Genomic DNA, 17,987 nt, shown 5'->3' with positions numbered 1-17,987 from the left:
TTATAAAACTAAGTTCTTATTTTTTTTTAATTCCTCATCTTCACTTGTCTAATTTTTTAAAAAACGATGTTCATTAAATTTTAGATATATATATATATATTAAAGCCTCTTATTAAGGCTTTGCTTTAGGCCTCGAATGATGTTGGGCCGCCCGTCACACGCAATCGGCTCTCGAGGAGCAAAGCTCCCAACATGTCGACTTCTGGTGCGGAAATGCCTTCCGATGTCATTTTTATCTTATATTCCTATACTACTGCTGTAAGTATCAAAACACTGCAACTTCCTTTGTTACTGGACTGGGCAACTATAAAAACGAAGAATCATTTACACTGTCGTGCACTATGCATATTTACACAAGTACGTGAAAGCAACATGAGCGCATCCTATTACCTACAGTACATCGACTCATGTCTTTTGATACAACTAACAATAGATGCAACCACATTCTTCCCAGTTGCAAATATAAAGATAATATTTCCTTAATTCCTTTTCCAACACAACCACATCCCCATGCTAATCAAAGCAGAGGAACGCGAATTAGTAGTACCATGCACGAGAAACGTTTTCTTACACCCACCAATGAGGCATGGGATCAGTTTTTGCAGTCTCAAACGAAAAACCAGCCACTTGATTCTCGTTGCTTGTTCCAGCTGTTGTACACCCCCTGCTAGCATTGCCATTAAGCTACCCCCGTGAACTCTGTCTTCTGGAAGTGACAATTGATCTAATGAATCACTTCTCAGTAAAAAGCTTGCTGGCAATTCATTCACTGGGGATAGCACTCCATGTCCATTACGGACCGAGCCAATTGCAGTTGCTCCGGTGCCTATGACCAATGTACCATCAGGATCGCGACCAGTAATACCATTTGCCTGTTTACATGTGCGACGTAGGGGTTCTTGAAGTGCTGGACTGACAACACCACCATTCCTCTGCTGATCCAACAGCTGAGCACTGTGGGCAGCGCAGAGGCCAGATTTCCCTCTGGCATACTTATCACATGCCATGGCAGCTTGATCACCACACTCTAATCCCAACTGTCCCCAAGTGCACCGCCTTCCTCCACCATGTGCCTTGCAAAAATCGGTGCTTCCTTGTGCACTCTTTGAGACTGTGAACTTACACCTCTTACCACCACCATGATGAACGCAGAATTATGTACGACCTCTTGCACTTCTGGTGCATCCAGACACAACACATCTCTTACCCCTACCATGACTAACACAAAATAAGGTACCCCATGCACATTCTTGGTGATGCATCATGGGTACATTTTTTACCCCCACCAGTGGCGAAGCCACATGGTCACAAGGGTGGTTAGTTGACCACCCTTCGTCGAAAAATTGCATGTGTATATAGGTAAAATATTATGTTTTAGAGGTATATATCACATATTGAACACCCTTTGTCGGAATTTTTTTTTACTTCTTTTAAATTTGAATACCCTTGAAAAAATTCCTAACTTCGCCACTTACCCCACCATGTCCTTTGGAGTACTTCCTTCTACACCTTTTGTGCAACCTAAAATGGTACACCTTTTGCCGCCACCATGGGCTTTACAAAACATTGTGCTCCCTTGAGCACCTTTCTTACAGGCAAGATACTGGCAACGCCGACCACCTCCATGCGAGATGCATAGGCCGGTGCCGCCCTCAGCACTCGTATAACAATTTTCCATCTTACACCTTTTCCCACCCCTATGTCGAATGCACAAGCCCGACCTCCCTCTTGCGGCACGAGTGCAGCCTTCATGGCTACATCGTCTGCCACCACCGTGACCAATGCAGTAGTCAGTGCGGCCTTCTGCACTCTTCGTGCACCCCAGATATTGGCACCGCCTACCTTCTCCATGTGCCTCACAGAATATCGTCTTGCCTTCAGCTCCTTTTTGACATCACAATCTCTGACACCTCCTGCCACCTCCATGAGCAATGTAGAGGCTGAAGCACCTCTTGATCCCCTTGGACATCCTTCAAACCGACATGTTCTCGCACGTTTACTGTGCTGCTGTTTCTGTTCAACCCCAGAAGTACTAGCAATTGAACCCTTTTGAAATATTGTTGTGTTTTTAAAGATGCTTGAATTAATAGGAAAATGATTGTGGAGTTGGTCCAGAGAATGGTTCATATCTGCAATCTGCAACAGAGGCACAAGAGATCCAGACTTCCATTGTGACGATGTTGATCCATTATCTACTTATTGGACTGAACCTACCACCATATGTTGATATGCACTAGAGCACTGTTTCAGAGTAGTGGTATGAGACTCAGCGGGACCAGTTAAAAGACTTAGTTCAAGGTCTAGTTTTGGTTTTGTAGGTTCTTGTTCCTTTGAAGTTTCAGAGAGAGCATTTTCCATGTTGGATGTCGCACCGCTTCCAAGTTGAAGTTCAACACCGAGACCTAGACTGAGAGATTCCCGCTCCTCGGCTTCTTTCCCTGATGATATGCTGGTGCAAGAACTCAATGAATGACCAAACCCAAGAAGCAGTGAGGCTTTATGCTTCACATTAATAGAGCCATCAAGCATACCATGTTTCCGCTTGCCTCCATTTACAAAGGAAGGAGAACTGGACAACCCAAGAGAATCAACCCTTGCGACAGCATCATTTGAATGATTAGCTCCAGCTTCAACTGTAACAGCTGCGGATTTTAAGTTGGAAGCAAAAGTAGCATCTTTCTGTACACGAACATTGTCCATGTACTTGAAACTCATAGGTTTTTTCACAAGAACAACTCACACTTGCAAGGAAACAACAACCAGACTTCTGGTGCTCGAAAAAGATAAGGAAATTGCTAACAAATTTACTTTGTACTTTCTCCAATGAACAAAAGGCCACCTCCACTAACAAAGCCCGAAGTGTCTGAGCGATCCATTCTAGGGTTGGAATTGAACTCAAAACAAAATCACAAGTAGAGGGAGAACATCAATTGAGGCATAGCCTTATCCCAAATCATAAGATAGACAATGTTCATCCTGTCTCATTAGACAATGGTCCTCCTGTTCACAAAGACAAACAAGCACCTTTATTAGACATACCTATCTTATGTTATGTTACGAAGTTGGAACAAAAAAACTTTTTAAAGTGAAAATTATAATGGACACCAACTACACCAAAAGAATTGATGGTCTATCTGGAAAAAGCTATCGATTTTTAAAAAGAGAGATAACTTTCTGTACAATGGTCCCTATCTTAGTATAACATAACATCTTCAAAAATAAGCTCCTAGCAGATATCAAATACACCAAAAGAATTTTAGGTCCATAATAAAAGATTATAAAAATAAGAGAAAACACCACAAGATCAAGCCTCTTTAATTTGTAAGCATAGCCCTGAGGAAATCTAGCATGAGGGAGAAAAGAGTAGATTTCTGAGATTTCTACTACTGATTTATGTCATCACATCATGAAGAATGGTGGATCATAAGAGGAAACTTAAAACCCAAGATCATATGTTAACTGCAATGCCGCTATCTAGATTTTGACAAAAAATTGATGCCTCAATAATAGACAGAATATATGGATTATCGTTGATTGTGCTGTGGCAAAAGCACGAACAAATTCTCAAATCACACCTTTTCTTTTTATGTCGAGGGGCCAATCACTTTCTCTGAAGCAAAGTTCTAAGAAAATAAAGTAAATTTTCCTTTCATAAATAAAAATAAGGATCGTGTCTATAGTAAATCGATCATATTGGATCATGACAACATCTCACTTTGGATCACTGAAAGCATGTGAAGCCTAAAAAAATCCTTTAAACCACTTATGTACACATGCAAAAATTGGATAGCATCAGCAAAAATCCATTCTAAAAGTAAGTCCAAAAGAAAATCAAAGAGCTAGATGCAAGATATTAAAGAATAAGGAGCAATCAACAAGCTAATGATGAACAGTTAAGTGTTAGAGAAGTGCAAAAGGACACGTACTTCTATAAGAGAATGATAAACATACCAACTCAGAAAGGTTAAAAAATAACGACACCATAGTATACATTCAATTCAATTAGAAAGAAATTATAACTAATCATATGGTGTTTGTTTATTGGTTTTCAAATTCGAGCGGAGGGAAAAACATTTGGTGATTCTTCCCACTTGTCCAGGCTTTTAGTGGATAGAGTTACCCGTACTGTGTTGGTGGTAATCCCTGACCCAGACTAAAAAATTATTTGATCATATGAAGAATGCAACCAAAATTTCCATTGTTGTCATCTACAAACCGGCATGGAGAAGAACATGAAGAGAATATTGAAGATCTCTATGTTCTTCGAGAATAAGTAGATAAACAAAGAGTTAGCAGAGAACTTAGTTTAATATATAGCTAATGTCTTTCTGGAAAATGAACAAGCAAATTACCTTTATGTTGAGCAGGAATTAGCACAACTTGGAATGCACCGCCGAGAAATGAAGGTGGCTAGGGTTTTGGAGTGGCGGCAACTCTGCAAGCTGAGACATAATGGAGGTGGAATACTGGTAGGAAGCAAAATATCAATGGACAACAGAAAATGCATAAAAGGATCGGCAATGACATATAGGCGCACGTTCAATCCCAGTAAAGATGGCCGTCGGTGTCACGACCCAAATCTATGATGGGCAACTATGCCGCTAGGCAAGCCAATGCGTAAGTCCACTTAACTATCCATTGTAAAATTTAAAATCAGAAATTTCATTAAATAAATATAATAAAATCTAGCACTCATAGCAACATGTGTTTTCTTACCAAATTTCTGAATATAAATAAATTATAAAGTGAAGTGAGAATAATAACGTAAAAAAAAATAATGAACATCCACTAGAAACTCTCAAAATTCGGTGTCACAAGAGAATGAGCATCTACTAAAACTATACAACACTACCACAACATATGTCTGGAATATAAAATAGACAAGATATAATAACTGAATAAGATGGAGACTCTTTGTGCTATGAATCGTATCGTAGAATGCAGCTCACCATAAAGTGCCCTCAACAGTTGCGCCAAGATGACCGCCTAATGTACATGCCTCATTACATGCACATTCAGTGCAAAAGTGTAGCATGAGTACGTAAATCAACGTGTACCCAGTAAGTATCTAACCTAAACCCGAAGTGGTAATGACGAGAGATCGATATTGACACTTACTAGTGGTCCAATAAATCAAATATAATAAGGTAGACAAGTATAAAATATGGTAAGTAAACAATGAGAACATATATAGGTAAATAATACGGTCTACAACTAAACAGTGAACACAAAGTCCCTAATTATCGGATACCTCCTCAAATGGAATACGTAATGGTCAATACCAAATCAACGGTCACATCTCAAGCCAGGAAACTCATGAGTACGCAGACTCCTTATCGAGTATTTCGCACGATTCTACCGAGGCGAGCAGCCCGATCCCATAAGAGTGTTTCATAGAACTGCCGAAGCGAATGGCCCGATCCCATAAGAGTGTGATACATAATCTTGCCGAGGCGAACGACTCGATCCCATAAGAATATGTTACTCTGCCGAGGCGAATGGTCTGATCCCATAAGAGTGTGTTACATGATACCGCTGAGGCGAACGACCCGATCCCATAAGAGTGTGTTACATGATACCGCCGAGGCGAACGACCCGATCCCATTAGAATATGAAACTTTGACGGGTCACTAACCCCACTCACGAATATACGTGTGAGTTATAAAATTCAAGAAAAACTATCGCATGAATACGCACAACGCGGAAGAAACTCGCAAAGGAAAGTACAATTTCCACGGCTAATCAAGTAGCTCGTCAAGTACCTAAAATAACAAGTCTGATACTCTACGCGAGTCTAGTCTCAGGCTAAATGAAAATAAAAGCATTTAAACATGCAAGAATAACTCAGATAGTAAAATTGAAACATGGCGTGAGTCTAAGTCTACCCGGACATAGTCAGAAATTCTAGCATACGCAAGGACACTCGTCACCTCATACGTGCGTAGCTCCCACAATATGTAGCACATAATAAATATAACATCTGCGGGGTAAAATTCTCCTCAAAAGGTTTGTCACGACCCAAAATCCGACTAGTCATGATGACACCTAACCCACCTGCTAGGTAAGCCACTTAAGCACTAACCAATTTCAATAACAATTAATAAAGCAATTTAAGTAAATAATTATCTTAACCTTATATATTCCCCAAGAACTGGTAGTACAAATCATGGGCTTCTAAGAATAGAGTTTACAAAGCTGGCATGAAGTAAATACATCATCTGTTTGAAAAGTACATAAACAAAGTTTTATGAATCTAAGGCTACCATAAACAAGAGGCAGCTACAACCGGAACGCAGGTACATCTTCAGATCCAGCTCCCAACGAACACATCAACATCAACAGCCAACATCTGCACGCAAGGTGCAGAAGTGTAGTATGAGTACAACTGACCCCATGTACTCAATAAGTAACAAACCTAATCTTAGGTTGAAAGTAGTGACGAGCTTGTACCAAGGTCGGGTCCAAAACCAATATTCCACAACAGTCCATAATAACGTAAAACAATAATACAAGAAGTAACTCAGAGATAAAATGCTCTGCTAAATCATGATTTCTAAAAATAGTTCTTCCTTTCAAGTACATCAGTGAGAACCCAAATCGTTTACCGAAGTTGCCAAAAATATGAATAAGTTTGAAAGCAATAATTTTCGCAAAATCCTTTCAATAATAAATAATATATTTCATTTTCTTTCCAGATAACCCGTGTAAAACAAATGCATCACTATGCCCATCTGTCAACATGTGTGAGAAATCATGAATGATGTGATACTGTACAACATGAGGAAAATACATCTCTATGCATGTATGTCATGTGTGCATGTCAATGCGATGCAACTCAATGATAAAATCATATGCATACTCTTAGAGTATCATTTCACTCAGTCCTCCCAGTCACTCAGTCCTCACAGTCACTCAGTCCTCCCAATCGCTCGGCACACGCACTCGGCACTCGCACTCAGTAGGTACCTGCGCTTACTGGGGGTGTGTACAGACTCTGGAGGGGCACATTCAACCCAAGTGCTATAATCTGCACGGAAAACTCACGTGCTGCATGGACAACTCACGTGCTATAGTATCAATATCTGTATCCGCACGGACAACTCACGTGCTATAATAGGCCAATCTGGCCTGCTGCGACGTGCAACCCGATCCCATAATAATAAAGTATATAAAGCCAATATGGTCTGCTGTGGCGTGCAACCCGATCCCATAATTATCCTCACAATCAGGCCCTCGGCCTCACGCAGTCATCAATCTCTCTAGTCTCTCTCTCATGGGCTCACAATGTCATGAAAATAGCCCAAAAATGATGATATGATGTATCAATAAATAACAACAGATACTGAGATATGATATGTAATGACAATATGACCTATGTGGGTCCTAATAATACTGGCACATAGCCTCAACATGATTTTTAATATGATTCTCAGCTTAATTTCTTTAGCACATAAAACATACATAGAAAATGCCAAGATTATTTGACTACAAAATTTCACAGAAACAATTATGTCACAATTTTCATGGTGCACGCCCACACGCCTGTCACCTAGCATGTGCTTCACCTCCCAACAATTTACATAATACATATATTCGGGGTTTATACCCTCAGCTCCAGCCTCCAAGATTAGAAGAGTTACTTACCTCGAACAAGACGAATCCAATGTCGAGCAAGCTAAACAATGCTCCAGAAATCCCATTCTACACGTATCAACTTCTGAACGACTTGAATCTAGCCACAATTAATTTGATTCAGTCAATACCAATTATTGTAATTAATTACATAAGGAAATACTAATTTTCCCAATAAAAATCCGAAATTAACTCAAAAATTGCCCGTAGAGCCCACATCTCGGAACTCGACAAAAGTTACAAATTATGAACGCCTATTCAACCACGAGTCCAACCATATAAATTTTACTTAAATCCGACATCAACTCGACCCTCAAATCTTCAAACTAAACCAAGAGGGTTTTCAAAATTTTCCAATTTAATTCATAAATTAAATGTTAAAAACAACCATGGATTCAAGTAATTTAACCAATATTGAGTTAAGAACACTTACCGCGTTGTTTTTCTTGAAAATCTCCCGAAAATCCTCTCTCTCTGAGCTCCAAATCGGTAAAAATAGAAAATGGGACGAAGTCCCATTTTCATAACTTAAACTCTCTGCCGAGTCATTTGCTCTACGTGATCGCAGACAATCTCACGCGATCGCGAAGCACAGTTTGCCCCTGACCAGTTTTAACCTTACGCGATCGCGGACTTGTCCACGCGATCGCGAAGCACAAACGCGTGACCTCCACTTCTGCTCCACTTACTCTACGCGAATGCGACCTTCTTCACGCGTTCGCGAATAACAGACTCCCACAGCTACGCGATCGCGGACTTCTTCACGCGATCGCAAAGAATAAAATCGTTACTGCCTTAACAAGCCTACGCGGTCGCGGTTGCCTTCACGCGATCGCTTAGAAAAATTTCACCTCTGCCCAAACAAGCGATCGTGGACCTTCTCACGCTGTCGCATAGAAGGAAACCAATGACAGAAAACCAGCATTCTTCAGCTGGAATTTAAAGTCCAAAATTGATCCGTTAGCCGTCCGAAATTCACCCGAGGCCCCCGGAACCTCAACCAAATACACCAATAAGTCCTAAAATATCATACGAACTTAGTCGAAGCCTCAAATCACATCAAACAACTTCAAAACATGAATCACACATAGATTCAAGCCTAATGAACTTTGAAACTTTTAATTTCTACAAACGACGCCAGAACCAATCAAATCACGTCCGATTGACCTCAAATTTTGTGCACAAGTCATAAATGACATAACGGAGCTATGAAAATTTTCAGAACTGGATTCCGACCCCGATATCAAAAAGTCAACCCCCGATCAAACTTCCCAAAAATTTGACTTTCGCCATTTCAAGTCTAATTCCACTACGGACCTCCAAATAATTTTTTGGACACGCTCCTATGTCCAAAAAAACCATACGGAGCTATTAGAATCATCAGAATTCAAATCCGAGGTCGTTTACACATAAGTCAATATCCGGTCAACTTTTCCAACTTAAGTTTTCAATTATGAGACTAAGTGTCTCATTTCACTCCGAAATCCTTCCAAACCCGAAGTAATTACCCTGGCAAGTCATACAATAGCTGTAAAGCATAAATTGAGCAGTAAATGGGGGAACATGGATGTAATGCTCAAAACGACTAGCCGGGTCGTTACAAGGTTAGACAAGAGACTTACCTCGCTCTGAAATCCGATAACCGGCTCCAACGCCTCTTTAACTCCTCAAACCGATGCCAAACGATCCAAAACTAATCAAACAACGTGCAAACCAATCAAAATATACTCCAATACTCGTAATTTAATAATTTGTAATAATTCTCAACTCCGCTCGAAAAGTCAACAAGGTCAACGCACGGACCTACGTGACCGGATTCCAAATATTATTGAAAATAAGTTTTACACTTAACTTATATAGTATATATTCATAAACGCATCAAATTTTATCCACTAATTGACTCTCAAATCAAGAATTTACTATTTCTCAACTATGGGGATCAAAATCCCAATTTCTACAATCCAAAGACGGATAAAAATATTAATCAACGAAAATAATCATGAAAAAACATAAAAATAAAGGTCAGATATTTACCCCCTTGTTAAGTTGAGAACAACGCCGCAAATATCACCTAAATCGGAGCTCTAGAACTCAAGATATGCTCAAAATACTAAAATTCTCGGTTTAAAACACTGTCCAGATGATTTTTGTTCATCGCCTTCGCGGGAAACCTTCGCGTTCGAGAAGAGAATTTTTTCGCATTGACCGGTCAACCCAGAAATCCTTCGCGTTCGCGAAGAGCAAAAGTTCGCACCAGAAACCAACAATCTTTCCCGACACGAAAATGGACATAACTCTCTCATACGACCTCAGAATTCGACAATTCATGTTGCTATGTTTCCATAATTATGATATGGATCTAATGGTTCAATATAATCACCATTAAAAAGGTCTTTTGATTAATATAGTACCCTTTATGCTCAAAGAAACTATGCCAAAACATCAAATAAGAGTGCGACACAACCCAAACACATCTGAAACACACTCGAGGCCCCGAGACCCGCCCAATTACACAAACCAGTCCAAAAACATAATACAAACCTACTCGCAGCCTCAAATCACACAAAACACCACCAAAACCATGAATCGCACATCAATTCAAACCTAATGAACTTTTAAACTTCTAAAACTCATGCCGAACCATACTAAATCAACCCGGAATGACCTCAAATTTTGCATGCAAGTCCCAAATGACACAACAGACATATACCAACTCCCGAAACCATAATTCAGATATGATATCAACAAAGTCAACTCTCGATCAAACCTATCAACCTTCTAAACCTTCAATCTTCCAACTTTTGCCAAAAAGCATCAGATCAATCTACGGACTTCCAAATCAAAATCTAGACATACGCCTAATTCTAAAATCATTATTCAGACCTAACGGAACTGTCAAAACTCCGATTCGTGGTCTTTTATCCAAAAGTCAAACCTTCGTTAATTCTTCCAACTTAAAGCTTCCTAATTGAGAATTATTCTTGCAAACCAACTCTTATCTTCCCGAAAATCTAATCCGACTACACGTTCAAGTCATAATATATGAAGTGAAGCTACTCAAGGTCTCGAACCACTGAACGCCTTGCTAGAGCATAAAATGACCGGTCGGGTCGTTACATTCTCCCCCACTTAAACATACTGTCACGAACAAAATTCACATGACCGGCACCCGGCACACTACCCGACCCGAGTGAACCAACCCATATGTCCAGACCAAGTATAATTACGAAAGCCAATTGAAAATCTTGTACATGTTCAAATCAAGTCACAACATATTTTTTTCATTTCCAAAGTCATACATGAAACCTGTCATAAAAATGCTATAATCAAATAAAATGATTATTCCTTTATGCATGACGTCCACAATTCTATTTTTACAATCCCAGAACTATCTATGGAGCCTCTATACCAAAGAATACAACCAATACTTGGAGTAATTCCAACAAAATAAAATTATAAAGAACATGATAGCTACCACAAAATAAAAGTGGTACTTCATAATACCTCGGAAAGAGAGTCATCTTAGCCTGAACGCATGCCACGTATCATAGAACCAGATTTCTCACCATCCGATCGTTTCCAAAAGACCCGATTCCTACATCAACACACGGTATCAGTCTCAACCAGCTGCAACAACTCATGCCTACACCCACAAGGTACGACCACACGACGTGACACATCACACATATGCCCTTAACAACATCTCTTATCACAATAGTCGTCCATAATCAAACCCAGCACCGGCAATTACCCTCATATTAGCTAGAACTATATTTCAAGCCTCCGCAACACCGATAACAATGCAAGAAACATGAAGATGCCATGACTACTTGCTCAAATGAACAAGTCACGCCCAATACCACTTGGGCACACACCTCGCAAGCTAAAACCCAATAGGAATGTCACGAACATGACTGCATATACAAGGAAACACATGAAAGAACTATCAAACAAGCCCGACGGGCACCACTCCCTATCAGTACCATATTATGAATCAATTTCACAAGGAAGAATCAAAGTATATGAACAAATCGCAAGAATCTCATACTAATATAACTTCACCGGGGCATGTAGCTCGGTTTGAGTCAAATCACATGAAGACGCGAGGATCCCATCCTCAGTTCTGAATCATAAGTAGTATACACATTGTCACACCTCCTTTTTTCCGCAGTGGGATAAGGGTTAAGGGAGTTTTTCCAATTAAAGTGACATTAATCGAAATGAGATTATTTATTAAAATCAGAGTCGCCATTTGGAATAAGTTATTGTTACAACCCAAATTCGCATATCATAGATCACGCCGTAAGGTAGTCGACGTAAATCCAAGAAGAGATTATCTTTGAGATGATAATAAGTTAATCCTATTGGTCTTAAACGATACAAGGGTGTATAAGAGTGGTTAACAAGTATTTGAAGTTAAGCGAATCAAGGATGTTGTAACCCGTATTTTCGGGTAACACTAGAGGGATTAACTGTCCCAAGAGGTCTTGTTTTAATGTATTTGAATCATAAAATATCCGCATCATAAGTCTTGAAGTCAAGCGAGTTATGAAACAAAAGTTGATAAAAGTTGTCGCAACTTAGGTTTATAATTTTACTTAAACTTTAGGTCAAATGTTACTGCATTTTACTCCCAATGTGCTTGGAATTATGGGGTGATCTACCTATAAAATTGAAGATCTATGAGTCTAGTTTCCAACTCATTAAACCGTTCGTCGATACGATCTCGGAATAGAGAGATATTCGCGTTTTCGCGAGAGTGCGCCAAGCTGCTCTCTATGGGGCCCACAAAGGCGGTTTAAGACATTTGGACATATATAAGATAACTCAACCCCGTTTTAAGTCATTATTTTTCAGTATATTCAGACCTTATAACCCTAAAAACATTCTCTCAAGGTTCTCTCATGATCCAAGACCCAAACAAAGGGCAAACAACACAAATCAAATGTCGGGAATCCCGTGGTGCTAGTAAGTTTCTTGTTTTTCTTGTTGTTGCTGATTTTTGTGTTGTTCCAGCTCGTGTGGGAGGTTGTTTTAAGTGCTTTATGTTCTGTAAATACACCTTCAAGTTTTTAATATCAACCCTAGGTGATTTCAAGTCTTCTAAAGTAATTCTAGTGCCGAAAAACCCGAATTAATTGCTAGTTTCGCTTCCTTGTTCTTGTGGCAGAATTGAAGGGATATTTCGTAGAAAATTAAGGTAAAATTGGAGTTGTTCTTTCTGTTTAAAGGTAATTAACCTCTTACTCTATATATATTTAAGATTATCCAAGTTGCAGCTAAGTCGTTGAAGCTAGAACTTGTGAAATATATATCGAAAAGCTTGGTAGTAATGTTGTTGGTTGGTGGACTATTTTGGGAGGCTCAATATGATTATTAATGATGTTGTTTGGGCTGTTTGGTGATTGTATTGACTTGTGTGAAGTCATATAAATAGGGGAGGTGCTGTCCGTTTCATCGTAAAATAGGTTGCGGTCGATACATAATAGTTACGACGCTTAAACGATAATGATAGTGTCATTTATCTTATTGTAGACTAAGGAGTCGTGATATTTGCATAGCTTGAGGTTGGGCAGTATATACAAGGTATGTGAGGCTATCCCCTTCATTCTTTTGCACGACTCCAATTGTACATAATGTAATGAACGAGCTCCCAAAGATACTCTACTCTTAGAAGCTAGCAGTACTTACATTGCTGCCCTTCTTATGAAACGATTGATATTGATGTTACTTCTCTTATTCTTATATTATCAATGTTGTTGGTAGTTCCTGATTCTTATAAGATTCTTGATGAAGAGTTAATCCTAATAACGTGTACGAAGGATACCGACCTTACGTCACTCCGAAAGGTTCAAATTATGATTCCAACGAGTCCAGCATGCATCATATATATGTATCTATTTTACTCTACCGAGCCGCGCTATAGTCGGCCGGGTATGGCACCTATTGTGCAACTACTGATCAGTTGGGTTTTACCGAGCTCCACGTGGCCGGGTACGATTCTACCGAGCCCTCTGATGGCCGGGTACGTTTTACCGAGCCTATTATGGCCGGGTACGATATGATGATGATGATGCCCACAAAGGCATATGTTTTAAACGTTTATGTATATATATATGTATGTATCATGTATTTCATGTCAGTAGCCCTCAGAGGTACCCAGATGTCACAGGTTGTATATTCCCTATCACTGTTTACATTATTGTTCTTACTTATGCTATTCTGCCTTACATACTCAGTACTTTATTCGTACTGACGTCCTTTTTATTTGTGGACGCTGCATGTCCTGCTGCAGGTCCTGATAGATGGGTAGACGCAGCTCCCCCATCACAGTAGGCTATCCGGTTCAGCGTTATTGGCAAGATCCTTTCTCCGGACTTGTCGTGGTCTTGGTATGCATTTTTGTTATAGACATTATGGGTATGTCGGGGCCCTGTTCCGGCAATGTTGTAGCACTTATGTTCTTTTAGAGGCTCATAGACAGGTGTCGACTCATGTATGGTTTGGAATGCCTTGTCGGCTGATTTTTGTTGTATAGTCTTTCATGGCACCATGGTAGCTCGTACCTTATATATAGTTTCTTGACAGTCTTGTCGTCCCATGTTATGTATGTTCATGACATTATCTTTCATTGTTGGATGTTCATGATCCATGTCTACCATTTATATTGATCTTGTCGGCCCTTAAAGATAATAAGGAAGGTTAGATAAAATGTACGTTGGTTCTCGGAAAGTATGGCCCGGGTGCTAGTCATGACCCTCCAGTTGGGTCGTGACAAACTTGGTATCAGAGCAAGTCTGTCCTAGGGGTTGTCTATGAGCCGTGTCTAGTAGAGTTTTGATTATAGATGTGTAGCGCGCCACATTTATAATCAGGAGGCTACATGACATCTAGGGTTGTTACCTTCTTCCTGAATCTAGATCGTGCGTAGAGTTGAGTCGTAAGTGTTCATATCTAATATTCACCTTGTTTTCTTTTAGCGATGCCTTCGACTAGGAAGCAAGCGATTAGTAAACGGCTTGATACAGCTGTAGGAGAGGGTAACATTCAGGTGCCTCCAGCCATAGCAGGCCAAAGTGAGCCTCAGAGTGAGATGCCGTCTCATACCTCTTTGTCTCCTCCAGAGGATATTAGGAGGCACCCAGTACATCCAGTTCCTCCGTCTGGCACTACAGACCACGATATGCGCAGTGCAGTGCAGTTGTTGAGTAGCTTAGTAGCTGCTCAGGCTCAGAGGCAGAATACCGGTGCTGCTGATAAACCGGTTAGTGCAGGAGTTCGTGATTTTATTAATCTAGACCCTCCAGTGTTTACCGGATCAAGCCCCAAGGAGGACCCGCAAACATTTATTGATCAGGTTCATTGTACATTGCGTGTTATGCATGCTAGTGATACAGAGGCAGTAGAGTTGGCTTCTTATCGGTTATGGGATTTAGCGATTTTATGGTATGATAGTTGGGAGAGATCTAGGGGTCCGAACGCTCCTCCAGCCGTGTGGAAGGAATTTTCTGAGGCCTTTCTTCATCACTACTTACCAGCTGAGATACGATGAGCTAGAGCTGATAAGTTCTTGAACCTTCGACAGGGTAATATGAGTGCATGAGAGTATAGTATATAGTTTGATTCTTTATCAAGGTATACTCCCCATATGGTGGCCGAGATGAGTGATAGGGTGACCACATCTGATAAATGAGTGCACAACAGCCTCCTTGGTAGAGGGCATGGATATTTCCCGTATTCAGGCTTATGCCCAGACCCTTCAGGATCATAAGTTATATGCTAAGCTCTCTAAATGTGAATTCTTGCTGAACTCAGTAGCATTCCTTGGCCATGTGATATCTGATGAGGGTATTAAGGTCGACACTCAGAAGATCGATGCAGTAAAGAATTGGCCGAGACCTACAACACCGTCAGAAGTCCGCAGCTTCCTGGGGCTAGCAGGATATTATAGGCGGTTTGTAGAAGGGTTTTCCTCTATATCAGCACCATTGACTAAGTTAACACAGAAAACTAAGTTCTAGTGGTCTGATGCTTGTGAACATAGTTTTCAGGAGCTAAAGAATCGATTGACATCCGCGCCAGTGCTCACTCTCCCAGAAGGAACAGAAGGTTATGTGGTATATTGTGATGCCTCAGGTATAGGTTTGGGGTGCGTATTGATGCAACATGGGAAGGTGATTGCTTATGCATCAAGACAATTGAAGAAGCATGAAAAGAATTACCCGACTCATGATTTGGAATTGGCTGCAGTAATTTATGCTTTGAAGATATGGCGGCACTACTTATACGGCGTCCATGTTGACATCTACACAGATCACAAGAGTTTACAATACATCTTCAAGCAGAAGGAGTTGAATTTGAGGCAGCGTAGGTGGCTTGAATTACTGAAAGACTACGATGTCGAGATATTGTACCATCCCGGTAAAGCTAATGTCGTGGCAGACGCTCTCAGCCGTAAGTCAATGGGAAGCTTAATACATATTGAGGCAGGTAGACAAGGGTTGACCAAAGAGCTTCACCAGCTGGCCAATATGAGAATCAGATTGTTGGACTCTGATGACGGAGGTGTTACTGTACAGAATACAGCAGAATCATCTTTGGTAGCCGAGGTAAAAGCACGGCAATATGAAGATCCTACCTTAGTAAGATTGAGAGAGGGAATTCAGCAGTGTAAGATTACAGCTTTCAAGATCGGAGGAGATGGGACACTGAGATACCAGGGCCGATTATGTGTACCTAGTGTGGCAGGGTTGCGAGAGAAGATTATGATTGAGATTCACCAGTCCCGATATTCTATCCATCCTGGCTCGACAAAGATGTATCATGACGTTAAGGAGCAATATTGGTGGGATAACATGAAGAAGTCTATTGCAGAATTTGTAGCCCAGTGTCCTAATTGTCAACAAGTAAAGATCGAGCATCAGAAACCTAGTGGATTGATTCAGAATATAGAGATTCCGACCTGGAAATGGGAGGTGATTAATATGGACTTCATTATTGGATTACCTCGCTCTTATCATAAGTTTGACTCCATCTGGGTGATAGTTGATCGACTTACAAAATCTGCCCATTTTCTGCCAGTTAAGACAACTTACACGATTGAAGATTATGCGAAGTTGTATATCAAGGAGATTGTTAGGCTTCATGGTGTGCCGGTATCTATTATATCAGACCGAGGAGCTCAATTTACGGCTAACTTTTGGAGGTCTTTTCAGAAGGGTTTAGGCACACAAGTAAATCTCAGCACTGCATTCCATCCGCAGACTGACGGACAGGCTGAACGTACCATCCAGACGCTTGAAGATATGCTACGAGCATGTGTTCTAGATTTCAAGGGAATTGGGATGACCATCTGGCACTTATAGAATTTGCCTACAATAATAGCTACCATTCCAGTATTAAAATGGCCCCGTATGAGGCACTGTACGGGAGGAGATGTAGATCACCAGTTGGATGGTTCGAAGTCGGTGAGACAGAATTATATGGGCCAGATTTGATTCACCAAGCCATTGAGCAGGTGAAAGTGATACAAGAGCGACTGAGGACGGCACAAAGTAGGCAAAAGTCTTATTCCGACATCCGACGTCGTGATCTGGAATTTAAGGTTGGTGATTGGGTTTTCCTGAAGATCTCGCCAATGAAGGGTGTTATGCGTTTTAGGAAAAAGGGTAAGTTGAGTCCGCGGTATATTGGGCCGTACAAAATTCTTCGACGAATTGGACAGGTTGCTTATGAGTTAGAATTGCCATCCGAATTGGAATTTGTACACCCGGTATTCCATGTATCTATGTTGAGGAAATGTATTGGAGACCCTTCTCGGGTCGTCCCTATCAAAGATGTACAAGTTACAGAGGATCTATCATATGATGAAGTGCCAGTGGCTATATTAGATCGACAAGTCCGCAAGCTAAGAATAAAGGATGTAGCTTCCGTGAAAGTATTATGGAGGAACAAGAATATAGAAGAAATGACATGGGAAGCAGAAGAGGAGATGAAGTCTAAATACCCTTACCTATTCCAGAGTGAAGATAACGAGGATGCCGGGGGAAAGAAGGACGCATTATAAGGTGAAACGGCTCTATGAGATAAGCAATAGCTTGTGAATACTCTTTTTTTTTAATACAAAATGGTGATATGCAGATAATGTACATATCCATAATGCTTTGTATAGTCTTGTATGGCCATAGGTTGGGTTTAACTTCTTGCAAGTTTGGCTAGTGTCCATTTTATAAGGGAAACTCAGCCGGAAATCTCCGTCGGAATCCACGATGAGTTAGACACCCCATAAACCCTTACATTCGAGGACGAATGTTCCTAAGGGGGAGAGGATGTTACAACCCAAATTCGCATATCAT

At 40.5% G+C, this 17,987-nt stretch overlaps 1 long non-coding RNA gene across 1 annotated transcript; it reads right to left on the bottom strand.

Annotated features, from left to right (window-relative positions):
• Positions 1 to 284: 284 nt before the first annotated feature.
• On the bottom strand, positions 285 to 4,619 carry LOC107820698 (uncharacterized). The gene is made up of 2 exons (XR_012708745.1): positions 4,353 to 4,619; positions 285 to 3,000 (listed from the first exon to the last, which is right to left on the bottom strand). It is a non-coding gene; the product is annotated as an uncharacterized LOC107820698 (long non-coding RNA).
• Between the last annotated feature and the right edge of the window lie 13,368 nt (positions 4,620 to 17,987).

This window comes from Nicotiana tabacum, chromosome 4 (assembly GCF_000715075.1).
Source record: "Nicotiana tabacum cultivar K326 chromosome 4, ASM71507v2, whole genome shotgun sequence".
NCBI classification, from domain to species: Eukaryota; Viridiplantae; Streptophyta; class Magnoliopsida; order Solanales; family Solanaceae; genus Nicotiana; species Nicotiana tabacum.
Note: the sequence above shows the minus strand (reverse complement) of the source record. Positions and strands in the feature narration are given on the sequence as shown.